Source organism: Heloderma suspectum, chromosome 11 (assembly GCF_057233095.1).
Source record: "Heloderma suspectum isolate Gila_16-S chromosome 11, 16-S_ref, whole genome shotgun sequence".
Lineage (NCBI taxonomy): Eukaryota > Metazoa > Chordata > Lepidosauria > Squamata > Helodermatidae > Heloderma > Heloderma suspectum.
This window is the reverse complement of record NC_139468.1, coordinates 15252515-15269582: the sequence shown is the minus strand read 5'-3', so window position 1 is coordinate 15269582 and position 17068 is coordinate 15252515. Positions and strand designations below refer to the sequence as shown.

The window sequence follows — 17068 nt, the reverse complement described above, 5'->3', positions numbered from 1 at the left end:
CCCTGCTTCTCCAGAAACAAACACAAGGTCTAGTGCATGACCAGCTACATGGGTGGGCCCAGTTAGAATATGGTGCAGCTCCCAGGAGGCCATGGTCTCCATGAAGTCCCGAGGTGCTCCTGTGAGGATGGCCTCCGAATGTACGTTGAAGTCCCCCAACACCAATAAGTTAGGGGACTGTACACGCACATCAGAGACCACCTCCAGCATCTTGGCCAGGGAGTCAGTCGTGCAGCGGGGTGGACGGTACACGAGCAGAATCCCCAGACTGTCTTTTGGGCCCAACCTCCAGTACATGCACTCAGCAACCTTGGTCTCCCGGAGAGGGGGCCTGGTGAAGACCAAGGACTCTCAGTAGATAACAGCCGCTCCCCCTCCCCGATCCCCAGCCCTCGGCTGCTGTGCATACGAAAATCCAGCTGGACACATGGCTGCAAGGATTGGAGCAGCAGCCTCGGCCAGCCAGGTCTCCGTAATGCATGCCAGGTCTGCACCCTCATCCAGAATCATGTCATGGATGAGGGAGGTTTTCTGGGTAACAGACCTGGCATTGAGGAGCAAACGAAGGCCAGAAGATGGGGTCACGCCTCCTCCAGCCATCCTTTGGCTCTGGACAGGCCCGGAGCAGGGGACAGATATTACACATCTCTCCCTTGTTCCCCTTACCTGGCATGGCCTGCCCCTAGCGCTCCGCCAGCGCCTGCCGCCCAGCCTCGGTATGTTCTGGCCCCCAACACTCCCCCCACTGCCTCCATCAGGTGGACACATGCCCCCTCGCTCCCACCTATCAGGCAGGCTACCCACCCCTAAAAACGCAACAAAATCCCCCAGAAAAACAAACAAACAAACAAACAAACAAAACAATTAAAAATCCCCTTAAAAATAATGCCAGGCTGGAGTCCACAGGGAAGGCCTGGTGGTGGTGGTGGTGGTGGTGGTGGCGGTGGCGGCGGCGGCGGCAGCAGCAGCAGCAGCAGCAGGCCCAGCAGCAGCACGTCTCTTCCCCGATGGTGGTGTGGCCTCTCCTGCAGGCCCTGGCTCTCCAAGGCCACCTCAGCCAGCCAGCTTATGTAGCCCCTCCAGGGAGGGGCAGGTGGAGCAGCACAGCTGGCTGGGTACCTGGGGGCCTGGTCCTGCAGGGACTGGCGGTCTGCCAGGCAGAAGTCTACAGGGAAGGCCTGGTGGTGGTAGTGGCGGTGGCGGTGGTGGCGGCGGCGGCGGCGGCGGCAGCAGCAGCAGCAGCAGCAGCAGGCCCAGCAGCAACAGGCATGCCTCTTCCCCGGAGATATGGTTGAAACCATATGGTTGAAACCTGCATTAACATCTTCAACCACTAGGAGGAGACTTCCCTAACCAGCACTTAGCTCTGCAGTCCATACAGTCTAAGCCATGGGAAATTAGTAGGTTGAGGACAGAGCCCCCCTCAGGGGAATGGAGTGGATGGGCCCCTCCCTCAGGGGGCTATAAGGCTGCACCATGGCAGGGGCCATGCAGAGGGGTGCTAGAGGGCTTGTCTTAGCTCAGACAGGGCAGGCACAATGTGTCCAACCCTGACAGCTGCATAATTTTGCTTGAAGGCTTCGCTGTATCAAACTAAGGGCTATTGCAGCTATACGAAGCTCAGCCTGTTCATTAATGTTTAAATAAGACATGTGTCACTCTGCTTTCCTCCACTGAGCACAGGGCAGCATACATGTTCTCTCCCTTTCGTCCTTACAGCAACCCTGTGAGGGAGACTAGGTTGGAAGATAAGGCATCCAGTAAGCTTTGGGGCTGAGCAGGCATTGAAAACCAAGTCTTCCTGGTCCAAGTCTGACACTCTAACCACTATACCACGCTGCCATGCAAAAGCCATGCTGCAAAGGTGGTGAATACTTCTTCATGCTGTTCCCCTCATCTGTTTGGTGTGCAGCATCCATGCTGGAGATGCGGAGAGCTGATGGCACTTCAAAAATAGATCCCTATTTTAATGAACAGATTGTTCCTGCAGCAGTGTGACACATCTGCACTGCTGTTTTTATGTAGGAGAGGTGGCGGGTGTGTGTTGGCTTGGTGCCAATGCAAGTGTGTGTGTGTGTGTGTGTGTGTGTGTGTGTAATCTGCCCTTCACGTTGGAGACAAGCAGGTAGGTTGGCCACTTATACACACACACCCGCACCGAGGAAATGCATCACCAAACAAGAGGACAAAAGAGGATACAAATTTGTATAAAATGTGCAGAGGCTAATATACAGGTATAGATGCAAATTAAGAAATAATTATCATAATTTAAATCATCTATCTCATCAAAGTGGGGGGAGGCTGTGACCAGGGATCTTTCTGCCTGCTGCAGAATCTGCTGTCCAGGTCCTACCTGTGGATGGGCAAGTTCAAGGCCCCTTCTCTGCTCTCCTTTCATAGGGTTCTTAGGGGAGGAACTTTAGCTGAGTGGTAGAGCACCTGGCTTGCATGCAGAGGTCCCAGGTTCGATCCCCGGCATCTCCAGGTAGGGCTGGAAGGAATCCTGCCTGAAACGCTGGAGAGATGCTGCTGCCAGGCAGTGTCGCCAATACTGGGCTAGATGGACCAAGGGTCTGGCTCAGTCTAAGGCAGCTTCCTATGTTGCTGTATTCTATTTTCAACCTGATCTTGGACTGGGCAGAGGACTCCTACAAACAGAGGAATGTCATCTGAGAGCCCTTCAATTAGAAGTAGGGATGTACGGATTGAATAAAATCTGTTCCATTTGTGTTTCGTGGATTGTCAGGTGCCTTTCATTCCTGTCGTCCACCCACTGACAGAATAGATTTTTTTTTGTTTCCGAATTCATGCAAATTTGCACGTGCAAAAATGCACAAATTCCCCCCAAGAGCGCATTATCACACTTTAGCCTATGAGGGAAAGCACATTTTTGGCTGGGTTTTTAATTTTTTTGAGTATTTTTATATGACGAAATTTGTGCAAAATTTCCAAAGTTTAGAAAAATGGTCTGCAAGTCTGTGGAATCCATCCAGCAGGAGAAAAGCCCATCCACTGACGAATCCATGGGTTGGATTCATAAAAATCCAAACTCATTTGGTCCCATTGTGTATTTTTCTGATACCCCTAATTAGAAGGGTGTCCTCCTCAAAGTCAGGCACAGGGCAACCTGTCCAGGAGTGGCAGACTCAATACTGCAGCCTGGCATAATCACACAATGATGCCATCTGAGTGTGCATACTCAGAGCAACTAGGGGAAGGACTGTGTCTGAGTAGAGAATGTGGTGTGTGCACGTAGAAGGTCCCAGGTTGAATCCTCGACATCTCCAGGTAAGGCTTGGAAATGACACTTGTCTAAAAGCCTGGAGAGACACTGCTGGTCAATGTTTACCACTGTTCCCCAACATGATGTTTTGGACTACAACTCCCACTGGCCCCAGTTACTATGGTCAGTGAAGATGGGGATTGTGGTCCAAAACATTTGGAGGGCACCAGATTGGTGAAGACTTGTATAGACAATACTGAGCTAGATGGATCAATAGACCTTTGGCCCATCAGATCAATAGAATCAGGATAAAACTCCTTCCTACAGTGCTGGATCCCCTTCATGGATCACTGCCTTGTTGTGGCGAAGGGGCTTGCGTAACTCAGTGAAGCCATAAGCTATGCCGTACAGGGCCACCCAAGATGGACAGGTCATGGCAGAGAGTTCTGACAAAATGTAGTCCACTGGAGAAGGAAATGGCAACCCACTCCAGTATTCTTGCCAAGAAAATCCCATTGAAAATATCAAAATGCTAAAAGTTATGACGCCGGAAGATGAGCCCCTCAGGTCAGAAGGTGTCCAATATACTACTGGGGAAGAGCAGAGGGGATTTCCAAGTAGCGCCAGAAAGAGTGAAGCGGCTAGGCCAAAGCCGAAAGGACACTCAGCTGTGAATGTGTCTGGTGATGAAAAGGAAGTCCGATGCTGTAAAGAACAATATTGTTTAGGAACCTGGAATGTAAGTAAGATTAATGAATCAAGGTAAGCTGGAGGTGGTCAAACAGGAGATGGCAAGATTGAACATCGACATCTTGGGAATCAGTGAACTAAAATGGACAAGCATGGGCAAATTTAATTCAGGTGACCATTATATCTACTACTGTGGGCAAGAATCCCGCAGAAGAAATGGAGTAGCACTCATAGTCAACAAAAGGGTGGGAAAAGCAGTACTGGGGTACAATCTCAAAAATGATAGAATGATCTCAGTACGAATCCAAGGCAAACCATTCAACATCACAGTAATTCAAGTCTATGCCCCAACCACTGAGGCCGAAGAAGCTGAGGTTGATCGGTTCTATGAAGACCTACAACACCTTCTAGAACTAACACCGAAAAAAGATGTCCTCTTCATCATAGGGGATTGGAATGCTAAAGTAGGAAGTCAAGAAATAACTGGGATAACAGGCTTGGTGTACAAAATGAAGCAGGACAAAGGCTAATAGAGTTTTGCCAAGAGAACACGCTGATCATAGCAAACCCTCTTTTCCAACAGCACAAGAGGCGACTCTACACAGGGACATCACCAGATGGTCAATATCGAAATCAGATTGATTATGTCCTTTGCAGCCAAAGATGCAGAAGCTCCATACAGTCAGTAAAAACAAGACCTGGAGCTGACTGTGGCTCAGATCATGAGCTTCTTATTGCAAAATTTCGGCTTAAATTGAAGAACGTAGGGAAAACCACTAAACCGTTCAGGTATGACCTAAATCATATCCCTTATGAATATACAGAGGAGGTGAGGAATACATTTAAGGGATTAGACCTGATAGACAGAGTGCCTGAGGAACTATGGACAGAGGTCCATAACATTGTTCAGGAGGCAGCAACTCAATCCATTCCAAAGAAAAAGAAATGCAAGAAAGCCAAGTGGCTGTCTGATGAGGCTTTACACGTAGCTGAGGAAAGAAAGGAAGAGAAAAGCAAGGGAGAAAGGGGAAGATATAGCCAACTGAATGCAGAGTTCCAGAGAACAGCAAGGAGAGACAAGAAGGCCTTCTTAAATGAACAATGCAAAGAAATCGAGGAAAACAATAGAATGGGAAAGACTAGAGATCTCTTCAAGAAAATTGGAGATATCAAAGGAACGTTTTGTGCAAAGATGGGTATAATAAAGGACAAAGAAGGCAGGGACCTAACAGAAGCAGAGGAGATTAAGAAGAGGTGGAAAGAATACACAGAAGAACTATACAGGAAAGATCTGAATGTCCCTGATAGCCATGATAGTGTGGTCACTGAACTTGAGCCGGACATCCTAGAGAGTGAAGTCAAGTGGGCCTTAGGAAGCATTACTAACAACAAAGCTAGCGGAGATGACAGTATTCCAGCTGAGCTATTTAAAATCCTAAAAGATGATGCTGTTAAAGTGCTGCACTCAATATGCCAACAAATTTGGAACGCTCAACAGTGGCCACAAGACTGGAAAAGGTCAGTTTACATTCCAATTGCAAAGAAGGGCAATGCCAAAGAGTGTTCAAACTACCGTACAATTGCGCTCATTTCACATGCCAGCAAGGTTATGCTCAAAATCCTACAAGTTAGGCTTCAGCAGTATGTGAACCGAGAACTAGTGGAAGTACAAGCTGGGTTTCGAAGAGGCAGAGGAACTAGAGATCAAATCGCCAACATTCGCTGGATCATGGAGAAAGCAAGAGAATTCCAGAAAAACATCTATTTCTGCTTTATTGACTATGCTAAAGCCTTTGATTGTGTGGATCACAACAAACTGTGGCAAATTCTTAAAGAGATGGGAGTACCAGACCACCTTACCTGTCTCCTGAGAAACCTGTCCAAGGGTCAAGAAGCAACAGTAAGAACCAGACATGGAACAACCGATTGGTTCAAAATTGGGAAAAGAATACGACAAGGCTGCATATTTTCACCCTGCTTATTTAACTTATATGCAGAGTACATCATGAGAAACGCCGGGTCGGATGAATCACAGGTCGGAATTAAGATTGCTGGGAGAATTATCAACAACCTCAGATACGCAGACAATACCACCCTAATGGCAGAAAGCGAAGAGGATCTGAAGAGCCTCTTGTTGAGGGTGAAAGTGGAGAGTGCAAAAGCTGGTTTGAAACTCAACATTAAAAGAACTAAAATCATGGCATCTGGCCCCATCACTTCCTGGCATATAGAAGGGGAAGAAATGGAAGCAGTGACAGACTTTATTTTCTTGGGCTCCAAGATCACCGCAGATGGTGACTGTAGCCATGAAATTAAAAGATGCTTGCTCCTGGGGAGGAAAGCTATGGCAAACCTAGACAGCATAGTAAGAAGCAGAGACATCACCTTGACGACAAAGGTCCGTATAAACGAAGCTATGGTTTTCCCAGTAGTAATGTATGGCTGTGAGAGCTGGACTATAAGGAAGGCTGAGCGCCAAATAATTGATGCTTTCGAACTGTGGTGCTGGAGAAGACTCTTATGAGTCCCCTGGACTGCAAGGAGGTCAAATCAGGTCTAAAAGACAGGACGCAAAAGGAAAGGGGATTGGGAGGGAGGAGGGGGGGAAATCTGCTTTCGAATTGTGGTGCTGGAGAAGACTCTTACGAGGCCCCTGAACTGCAAGGAGGTCCAATCAGTCAATCCTAAAGGAAATCAACCCTGAGTGCTCATTGGAAGGACAGATACTGAAGCTGAAGCTCAAATATTTTGGCCACCTAATGCAAAGAGAAAACTCCCTGGAAAAGACCCTGATGCTGGGAAAGACTGAAGGCAAAAGGAGAAGGGGACGGCAGAGGATGAGATGGCTAGAGAGCATTACCGATGCAATGAATATGAACTTAAGCACACTCTGGGAGAGAGTGGAGGACAGGAAGGCCTGGCATGCTATGGTCCACGGGGTCACAAAGAGTCGGACACGACTTGATGCTTTCGAACTGTGAGGATGAGATGGCAAGGTGGTATCACCGATGCAGTGAGTATGAACCTGAGCACACTCCGGGAGAGAGCGGAGGACAGGAAGGCCTGGCGTGCTATGGTCCATGGGGTCACGAAGAGTCGGACACAACTTGATGCTTTCGAACTGTGAGGATGAGATGGCAAGGTGGTATCACTGATGCAGTGAATATGAACCTGAGCACGCTCCGGGAGAGAGCGGAGGACAGGAAGGCCTGGCGTGCTATGGTCCATGGGGTCACGAAGAGTCGGACACGACTGAATGACTGAACAACAACACAGTGCTGGATTATCCTCTGCTGAGCCATCCCTTTGGTTTTGCAACCCTGGTTTCCATCTCGTGTTGTTTCCCCCCAACCCTTTCCACTTTGGATATCACCACATAGCCATCTCTAATACTACAACTCCATCTTCCATCTCTATCTACAATTAGAAATTCACCCTCTGTTTCTGTCATCACAGTTGCTGTTCGAAGGCCAGTGAAGACCTTTTCCAGATGTCAAGTGTGTTGATTCACCACACTAGACACCACAAGCCACACGGGACCCACGGGCAATTCAGTGCAAGAACCAAACAAATGAAGAATCAAGTGTGCTCTGGATGCAACGTTTCACCAAGACCAGGGTGCACAACCTCAAGTCCAGGGGGCAAATCTGGCCATGGAGGCTGGTGGCTCTGATGCCAGTGGGGCAGGGAATCTGCTCTGGGCTTCAGTCAGAACCAGCCAGAATTCTAAAGGAGCTATCCAAGGTCTTGGGGATAGGGCTCAGCACCTGAGACAGTTCCTTTAGAGTTCTCGCTGGTACTGCCTGAAACCCAGAGTGGATTCACCACCCCATTCACACTGGAGCCACCAGCCTCCACTGCTACCTGGGGTCCCACTCTGACCCTCAGGGCTTCCCCAGAAGGCCACACCCTATTTCCCAGGCCACACCTCCTTCCCCAGGCCACCAATCATTGTGCAGTTCTCCTCCCATTCTAAAAGGCTGAAATGCCTCTCCTAAGGCTTAGTGACTGGCAGCAAGAACCTTAAGGTACAATGGGCGGCCATTTTTGGAATTTTGGCCACACCCCTTTTGCCTTTGGCTCTGCCTGCTACTGGAATCCAGGCCCCGGGCACTTCTCCAAAATAGAATTCAGGCCTGGCTTTCTATGCATGCAAACTGAACAACAATGATCAAGACCAAAGAACAATCAGAGGGCAAACCAGAAGGTAGGACTAGAGAACAAGCCAGGAGTCGGAATCGAAGAGCAAGGCCAGAAAAATAGCAGGGGTCAGGCACACCTTGTTGCTCACGTAAAGTCCCCAGGAGACAAGAAGGCTTCCTATTCTCCTTCCTACCCTAAGTGGAGCCATTGACTAGTCTGGATGGTTCTTCATTGGAAAACTGCAGTGATACAGCTTGCCACATGAGCAGCGGCCAGCAGTCCCTAACAGAAAGCAATATAGGTAGCTTTAGGGTTGGCCCTACCATCAGGCAGAGCGAGGTGGCTTCCTCAGGTGGCAGATGCTGGGGAGGGGGGCAGAGAGTAGTGATGAGGGGTTAGAGAACAGAACTGTGTATGTCATGGGGCTTCCATGCTTCCCCTAAGCTAACCTGCTGCCCTCAGGTGGTGGAAGACACTGTGCCATCATGAGTGTTGAAGTAAGATTCAACTGCCATGGAATGGGGGTGGGAACTAGGGAAGTTGGAGGAATCTGCAACAGACCCAAATGAGTTCAGATTTTCATGAATCCGACCTGTGGATTCCACAGTGGACCAGCTTTCCCCCTGTTGGGCAGATTCCGCATACTTGCAGACCGGTTTTCTAACTTTCCTGAATTTTGCACAAATTTAGTCGTAGGAAAGTCTGCAATTAAAAAAGAAGGAAGACCAAAAAATGCACATTTCCCCCTAGGCTAAAATGTGAAAATCCGCATTTGGGGGAATTAGTGTATTTGTGCAATTGCGTATTTGCACAAATGAGAATTTGTGCAAATCAGGAAACAAAAAATCCAATTCTGTCAGTTGGCGGACGATGGAACAAAAGGTACCTGACAATCTGTGAAAGACAGACAGAACGGGTTTTACACCACCCATACATCCCTAGTGGGGATGCCATCTTGTCCTTTGCTTCTGGCACCAGAATCTATTGGGCTGACTCTGAACTCCATGGAGATTCTGCTTCAAAAGCTGGCATGTTTCCTCCAGGCTTTGTCCCTGTGGAGCTCTCCAGTCTCTCCCTGGAGCCTGGAGTTAAATGGGCAGAAATTTTAAAATAATCAAAGCCCAGAAGCATTAGGATCTGCAAGGAAGTCACAGGCCTGGGCAGCACCCAGAATATAACAGATGGGAGAAACAGGGAACCAGAGGGAAGCTTCTTGGTGCGCCACGCCCAGGGACAGCCCAAGACATGTTGCTGCCTGAGGCAGAGCAGAACGTGGTGCTCCCCCCTGCCCTGGTCGATGTGCATGGCACCCAAGGCTTGCCACGTTATTCTGGTCCCTGGGTAGAAAATCCCACAAACACCTCTCCCCATCCTTGGCTGTAAAAACAGAATGACTAATTTAAGCCCCACTGATTTCAATGCTTTGACTCTAAGTATGACTAAGTCTGGATCCTAACCAATAATAATAAATTAATAACTAATGATTTTTGGTGTCATGAAAAGGCAGCATCTGCTGGCCGAGGCAGCTGCCTCACTCTGCCTAGTGGCAGGGCTGGCCCTGGCCACGCCTCCTGCCAGCTGTCGGGTCACTGCACTGCAGGCAAGCATTCCCGCGCATTCAAAGCCCTCTGCCTGCAACAGCACCCACTGCACATAGCCATTGCTCTCGATTTCCTCTGAACTGCACAAAGCACAAAGGTTGGGGACAAAAAGAGGGGACGTCAATGTCCGTCTGCAGCCAGAGCATTTAACAAACACATTGGGTTGGATCCAACATTATTCCTAGTTAGAGTAGACGTAATCAAATGAATGGGACTCACGTTAGACTAACATTGGGTACAACTAATTCCTTTTTCCAGATGGAATCTGTAGGACTGATGCAATTTGGATACCAGGTTTCTAAACCCAGCAATCAAGTCTGGGCCATCAGGAGTCTACTTATCTGTTACATTAAAGTCCCACCTGTCCTTCAAGGAGCTCAGAGGGGCATCCATGATCCTTCATCTCCTCTCCAGTTTATCCTCCCAACTCTGTGAGGTAGGTTAGGCGGGAAGTCAGTGACTGGCCCAAAATCACACAGTGAGCTTCGTGGCTGAGTGGGGTCTTGAACCAGTCCCAGTCCAACACTCTAACCACTACACCATACTACCTCTCACTCATTTCAATGTACTCTTGGGAGGATTCTTGCAGCTTTGCTGACAATAACAGCAGCAGCAGAAAGAGGACATGCTGGCTCCCTGGTTATTTGGCAGAACAAACAGTGAGATGTCTATCAAAAGCTATATCCACAGTAGCTAAATAGAGCCTCCAGCTTCAAGAGCAGTGATAAGAAAAGTCATGCTGGGTCAGACCAAGGTTCCATCTTGTCCAGCATTCTATTCACACAGTGGCCAACCAGCTGTCGACCAGGAACCCACAAGCAGGACACGAGTGCAACAGCACCCTCCCAGTCATGTTCCTTGGCAACTGGTGTACATAGGCATACTGCCTCTTATGCTGAAGGCAGCATACAGTCATCAGGACTAGCAGCTATTGATAGCCTTCTCTCCTCCAGGAATTTGCCTAACCCCCTTTTAAATTGGTGGCCATCACTACATCTGGTAGTGAATTCCATAGTTTAACTGTGTGCTGTGTGAAGAAGTACTTCCTTTGATCTGTCCTGAATCTCCCCCCCCATCAGCTTCATTCAGCTAAAAAAAAGCCCCCAGAAGTCCCCACCCCCCAATGCCAATAGGCCTGAAGACTCTGTGCATGTTGTTATTAAAATAAATAAATAAATACATAAAATTAATTGCTGATTCATTTTTGATTACACAGTATGTCAGGCTTTCCCAACCTGGTGCTTTCTAGACGTGTTTGACTAAAATGTTCATAACCCCCAGCTATTATGGCCATGCTGGAAGGGGGACGCTGGGAGTTGTTGTCAAACACATCTGGAGGGCCCCAGACTGGATAAATCTGGATTACATCTTCCCAAGAACAAGTTCTTGGTGAGTTCATGGTTATAGTTCAAGAGCGAAACACTATTTGCCCAAAGCTTAACACACACAAGTAACATAGATAAGGGAATCCATTTCCCCATAACATTGGCATATCTAAGTCAAGAAAAAGGAAAACCAGCTTATGTTTTCAGTTTACTTGAATCTGGAAGAAAAAGAACAAAGCAAAGATGGCTACCTATCCCTCTCCATCTGAAGCTTTCAAAGGAAAGTTACCAAACTTCACAAGCATATCATATATATATATATAATTTCCAAGTTCGAAAAGCCAGTTGTGAATCTCTGGAGGTGCTATAGATTTCCCAATTACAAAGAATTATATATTTTAAGCTGCTGGAAATGCTCAACCAAGCCAAGATTCCAAATAACTGGGACGGAGCGAGATGTGGCACGCAGAACAGAAAACGAGGAAACACTACTGAAGATGAGCGTAACTGTCAGGATCCCCCTGCTGCCCTGCTGAATCCTCCAATAGCCAGAATCAACACTCAGACAAAAAGGCTGCTTTCCAAGGCTTTAATTCCATTCAGCTTAATGAAGCATACAGATGCTAATTGCCTGAGACTCAGAGGAACTACAACGCAACAGCCATCTAGAGGTTTCTAAGGATTAGGACATCAGTTGATCTCCATTTGGGCAAGACGCAGCAACTCTCTGAACTTAAGGGGTGGGAGGGGAAGATCTCCCCCTCTCCCGTGGGGCCTCAGGGCACAGCTGCTGACGTCGAGCCAATTGGGCTGAGCGCCTAAGCTCGGCTCCTGCAATCTCTTGCTTTTGCCTGCGCCTGCGCCTCTTATCTAAAAGCTCAAGTTGTCCCTCCCTTCCCATGCCTGGGTCACTGTCGCTCCCAGGGATATGAGTGGGGGGGGGCTCCCCCTCCAGCTGTGCCTCTGAAACCTGAGAGGGTTCGTCTCCCACGAATGGTGTCTCCTCCTCAGAATCAGACCTGCCTTGGGACTCTATGGGCTCAGATACTCAATCCTGGCAGAACATTTTCCACCATAAGGCATGCCTTTAAGAGCAAAGCCATAACATATGTGACAACAACCCCGCTCAGGCATTCATTGTCTAGCGTGTGTGCACACGCACGCACATCCCTGAGCCACTGCGTTCATTATCCAACGTCAGTCATAGGCCTACCTGTAGCCCACTTTTGGCAACGCCAGCCCCTATAATGAATCCCCCTCTAAACTGCTGGCCCAATGAGAATGTCCGTGAAGGATATTCATCTCACGTCTTGGGGTACATGATATGGGATGGATCATTCTAAGATCCTCAAAGCATGTCTAGAGAGTTGCTGAACCTTTATTGCTCTGTGGAAGAGTTTTTGAGTGATCACAGGGATGGTTCTACTTTGCTTGCACGCAGGAGGCGCGTATGGTGCGGCGCATGCTTTGCAGCCAAATCTTTGCATGAGCAAGGGCTTCATAGAATAGTAGGGTTGGGAGGGGCCCACAAGACCATCGAGTCCAACCCCCTGCTTGATTCTGTGCCAATAGCATTAGCTTGGGAGTGGAAACATTGGCTGCAGTTCCACAAAATCGGTCAGGAGGTCCTGCGGGTTCAACAAATGGGCCAATATCAAAATGCCTCCTGCCACCCCATAGCTGCCACATAAACTGCAACTCTCCCTGCTTACCAGGGACACTCTATTTTCTAACACCTGCTCCTGATCTTCTGGCTCCTGATCAATCACTGTCATCCTTTAAACCTTGTAGTGTGCATCTGTGTGGGGAGGATGCCTGGCTATGATGTGGTTTGTTTGTTTTTTCTTTCTAAACATGCATAGGGTTGTGCTCTATAAAAACGTGTGTGAATTGCATTCATGCCACTGACGTCACATCTAGCATGTCTGCAGAAAAACGGAATTGTCTTACAATATGTTATCATCAACAGTTGAAAACTTCCCGCGGCAGTTGCAGTGCGTGAACCGGCAGGTGCCTTACAGGTCAAGGGCATGCATTTCCCCACAATCTGTATCAAAGGCTCAAGACATTTCCTTACTCATCCAATGGAAATCATGCAGACCAGGGGCCTTACCCAAACGTAATTCCTGATGTGGCTTCTTTCTGTATTATAGGCAGAGCCAGATATGTCTCTTGATCCTCAGTGAATTTCGGAACCTGACATTTATTTTAAAAACACACCCAAACTTTCCAAATTTTTATTATGAAGATTACTTTCTGCAATGTACAAAATTAGAAGATCTTTCTAAAAAACAAACAAACAAAAACCTCATCATAAACAGCTGTAGGAACACAGGAATCCACAAAGCTGCCTTGCTTTGTGTCAGACCATTGGTACATCCAGTATTGTCGACACTGACTGGAAGTGGCTCTCCAGGGTTGCAGACAGATTCTTTTCCTCACCCTGCCTGGAGAAGCCGGGGATCGAACCTAGGACCTTCTGCATGCAAAACATGTGCTCTGTCACACTGAGCTATGGCCCCTCTACATCAGGGATGGGCAACATGTGGTTCCCCTAGCCATTTCTGAGGCCCCAACTGCCCTGTGTTGCACCACTGAAATTTGGCGGTGTGAACACAGGGGGGGGGGAATTTTAAAGGGAAAAAATCTGTGATTTGCCACCCAATCTCAGCAGCCGGGGAGCTTGCCCAGCTGTGCTGTAGGTGATTATTCCACAGAAACATCACTAACACTGAATAACTTTATTGCTCTCCTCTCCATCAGCCAGTATGCCAGCAAGCGACCCGTGTTCTCTTCCATTTCTCAGTATTGCTTTATTGTATGTATGTATGTATGTATGTATGTATGTATTTATTTATTTCATTTAAATCCCACCTTTTTTCCTCTTGCGAGGAACCCAAGGTGGCTTACATGATCCCCCTCCTCTCCATTTCATCCTCACAACAACAACCCTGTGAGGTAGGTTGGGCTGAGAGTCTGCGACTGGCCCAAAGTCACCCAGTGAGCTTCCATGGCCGAGAAGGGACTAGAACCCGGATCTCCCAGCAACCAGTCCAACACTCTCACCACTATACCACACTTTAAATCCCACATTTCTTCTCTCTTGGAACTCAAGGTAGTACACAAACCCAGGGGGTTGCCCCATCGAGACACTGGCCAGACTTAGACCTAGTTCACTTCAGCAAGGTGGCTTCAACAAGGTGTGTCAGAACATTCCCTGGGACACACACATTAACCTTATAAGAGGGCTCAATGTTGGATTTAAATCTAAGCTCGAGGAGAGCAACTTAGGAGATGAATCTAAATACCAAGTAGTCCAGCCTTACTCAACCTGGTGCCTTCCAGATGTGTTGGACTACAACTCGCACCCACGCTGGCTGGGGCATGCTGGGAATTGTATTCCAACACATCTGGAGGGCACCAGGTTGTGGAGGGTTGGAGTAGTCTGTGTAGCAGCAGCTCACTGAACTTTTAAAATCTCCAGCTCCTCCTCTCCTTTTGAGACTCACAAATTGCATATGAGGTTGCCATGCGGGTTGGCTTTGAGGCCATTGTACAAAATCAGCCTAGAGCATGAAGGCTTCCAAGTCAGCTGTAAAATCGAAATGATCTTGGATCTACTTCACAACTCTGATTCAACTCTTAAAAAAAAATGTCATGGTTTTGAATTTCGCTGTGACAGAGACATTTTCAGTTTCCAAGTCTCTTGTCTTGGAGTGGTTGGGGGAAGCAGCAAAGGCTACCAGAATGGAACACAATCTGATCAAGTACTGCTTCCAGTCTCCCACTGAACAGAACTCTGCAGCAGATCAGCAGAAGGGATAAAATTGAGATGGAAGCTTTTTTGTGTGAATGGGAGAGGTAGATAAATAATCTTTATCTGTGTCTTGAGTAAGCCTCCAGATAGCCTATAGTATGTAAAGGAGTGTCTTCTCCCATCTGTTTCTGCCTGATTGTTAAGATAATCTTTGGAGGCTTTTCTCTGGGTGCTACCACCCACAGTGATGTGATGGGTGGCTACCAGAGAAAGAGCCTTCTCTGAGGTGGCCCCCAGTTCATGGAATGCCCTTCGCAGGTGGCATCTTCACTGTATACATTTATACACCAGGCTAAGACCTTTCTCTTCCAGTGAGTGTTGAATCTTTAATTTACATAGGCACTGTGTGTACAAGCTGTATACACGCAAGACTATTTATTTGTTTGTTTGTTTGTTTGTTTATTTATTTATTTATTTATATCCCAGCTTTCTTTCATTATGGAACTCATGGTGGCTACATGGGATTCCAGGTGGCCTCTCCTCCAAGCACTGACCAGACCCAGACCTGCTTAGCTTCAGCAAGGTGACCCCCTCATGTGCCTTCAGACCATGTCCTGGATACATGCAATACAGGCCCTGCAAAATGCAGGATTCTCAATCAGGTAGAGAGAGACATGTGCATGCACAATTTCTACATGCATAGGCTCTGTTCATAGGGTCTGGTGAATATCTGGAGGCTGGGGGATGGGCCAGAGGTGGTGATGTACGGATTTTGTAAAATCCGTTCTGTCTGCATTTAGTGTATTGTCAGGTGTCTTTAGTTCTGTCATCTGCTCATTGATGGAATAGGATTTTTCCAATTTCCTGATCGCACAAATTCAAATTTGCACAAATTCTCACTTGCCAAAATCTGCAAATCCCCCCCCCCACTGCACAAGCCCCCTCTCAAAATGTGCATTTTCATGCTTTAGCCTATGGGAGAAACGCGTACTTTTGACAAGTGTTTTTTTTTTTTAATTTACATATTCCTCTATGACTACATTTGCATAAAAGTTAAAAATAAAAAAAAACCTGTCTGCAAGTCCGTGGAATCCATGCGACTCAGGAAAAGTTGGTCTGCTGTGGAATCCATGGATCAGATTCATGGAAATCCAAACTCATCTGATTCTGTTGTGGATTTCTCCGACATCCCTAGAGGGAGGGCATCATCTCGTTCCATCCCCACCCCACACATTCATTTCTGAACTGGGTTATACCTGTCTCCTGATTTCAGCCTGTTGTCCCCAGGCATTGTCCACACCACCAGAACCTTCTTTGACCTGCAGCAGAGACCTCTACAGGACAAAATAAAAGGCCAGCAGGGCAGCTCTTAGAAATATACCCGCTGCTAACCCTTCTCTCGCTCTCTTTCTCTCTCCCATGACTCTTGCCATTTACAGAGGCTGCAAATAGCCTTTTCCCCTGCTAAGCTAACGTGGAAGTATTTTTAGGCTGTGATCATGCCCTGATCTAGTCGACTCTTTTTTTAGAGGATACAAATTTAGATTTGCCCTCTTTGTGTCTGCCTCTCTGTATGTGTGTCCAATGCTTTGATTGCTTGGGTGTTTGTTGCCCTTCTTTATTCATACTTGCTCTAGTTATTCTTATCATACACCTTGTACACTCTAGAGCTAGGGGTCTGAGTGTGTAGGAGGCAGGCCTCTTTTAGGGGGACATGAGCAGTCACTAGAGGAGGTGAGCTTGGCATGCCACCAGACCAACCCATATTTTGATTGGGTCTGGACACAGAGAACAGTTGCAGAGTAGCATTGGATGTTTGGTTTGGTCAATAGGTTTTGCTAGAAGGATCTAGGAGAGCCCAGATGTCTAGAGGGTAAGACACTCGTGCACTAGCCAGAGGACTATTGGGAAGTTGAACTCCTTCCCTCCCAGGACATAGTGATGCAAAAACCAGCCGGGCCGTCTATTTTGGCCATTGGAGCACAGCTGCAGGGAATCTGCTTCCTCACTATGAGAAAGTACTCTGCATCAGCTGCCAGAGAACCACAAGGAGAAAGAGGATATGGTGGTCTCTACCAGAGTTACAAGGCTGCTGGGTCAAAGCTGGCATCAAGGGTAGGCATGGTCTGGCATCTGCCAAGGGCCCACACCCCAGCAGGGGCCCACTGACAAGAGCCCCCTGCAACTGCATCTCCTCTTCACCACTGCGATATGCTTGTTGACCCACCTCTCGCTCTGGCCCAGACAATAATGATGGCAAGAAGGAGGAGCAGCAGATGCCATGGCCTACTTGCTCACTGGCTCTCTGGCAAGCAAACAAGCGGGAGCA

At 47.8% G+C, this 17068-nt stretch overlaps 1 protein-coding gene across 1 annotated transcript in view; it reads right to left on the bottom strand.

Annotated features, from left to right (window-relative positions):
* Positions 1–17068, bottom strand: part of HCN4 (hyperpolarization activated cyclic nucleotide gated potassium channel 4) — a 160934-nt gene that overhangs the window by 36754 nt on the left and 107112 nt on the right. The window lies entirely within an intron of this gene.